The following is a 668-nucleotide window of genomic DNA, read 5'->3' as shown; positions in this document are numbered from 1 at the left end:
AGCCGCGCCGCAGCGGCGCGCCGCGCCCCGCCGACCCGACCCGCCCCCCCCCGACGCCGCAAGGGCGAAGAAGGGGGGGCGGCGGCGACGGCGGCAGCGGCGGCGGCCGAGCCGGCGATTGATCGTCACGCGACGCTCAGACAGGCGTAGCCCCGGGAGGAACCCGGGGCCGCAAGTGCGTTCGAAGTGTCGATGATCAATGTGTCCTGCAATTCACATTAATTCTCGCAGCTAGCTGCGTTCTTCATCGACGCACGAGCCGAGTGATCCACCGCTAAGAGTTGTCTGCTTTTCGGCACCGCCCCGCGCGCGCGGGAGGGCCGGGACCGCTCCGCGGGAGCGGCCCCTCCGGACAGCGGCGGCCCGCCGGCCCGCCCGCCCGCCGGCCCGCCCCCTCCGCAGGGGACGCGACGCGGCGCGGCGGGGCGAGAACGACGGGGCCGCCTCGCCTCGACTGACCGTACCGACACACGACGAGGAGAAAAAAAAAAAAAGCCCCGAGCGGCGAGGGCGCCGGGAGCCCGCGCTCCCGGCCCAAACCGGCGGAGACGAGCGCCTCGCTCGCTTCGGGGGGCGGCCCAGGCGCCCGGGCTCGGCCCGGCCTCCGCGCGGAGGCCCACGACGCCCCCGGCCGCGCCGCCTGCCCGCCTCTCCTCGGGGACGCGGGA

The 668-nt window shown here is 75.9% G+C and overlaps 1 non-coding gene across 1 annotated transcript; it reads right to left on the bottom strand.

The window, feature by feature from the left end:
• Positions 1 to 130: 130 nt before the first annotated feature.
• LOC141478780 (5.8S ribosomal RNA) lies at positions 131 to 283 on the bottom strand. The gene has a single exon (XR_012463998.1). It is a non-coding gene; the product is annotated as a 5.8S ribosomal RNA (ribosomal RNA).
• Positions 284 to 668: the final 385 nt, after the last annotated feature.

Source organism: Numenius arquata, unplaced genomic scaffold, assembly GCF_964106895.1.
Source record: "Numenius arquata unplaced genomic scaffold, bNumArq3.hap1.1 HAP1_SCAFFOLD_1401, whole genome shotgun sequence".
NCBI classification, from domain to species: Eukaryota; Metazoa; Chordata; class Aves; order Charadriiformes; family Scolopacidae; genus Numenius; species Numenius arquata.
This window is presented reverse-complemented; position numbering and strand designations above follow the sequence as displayed.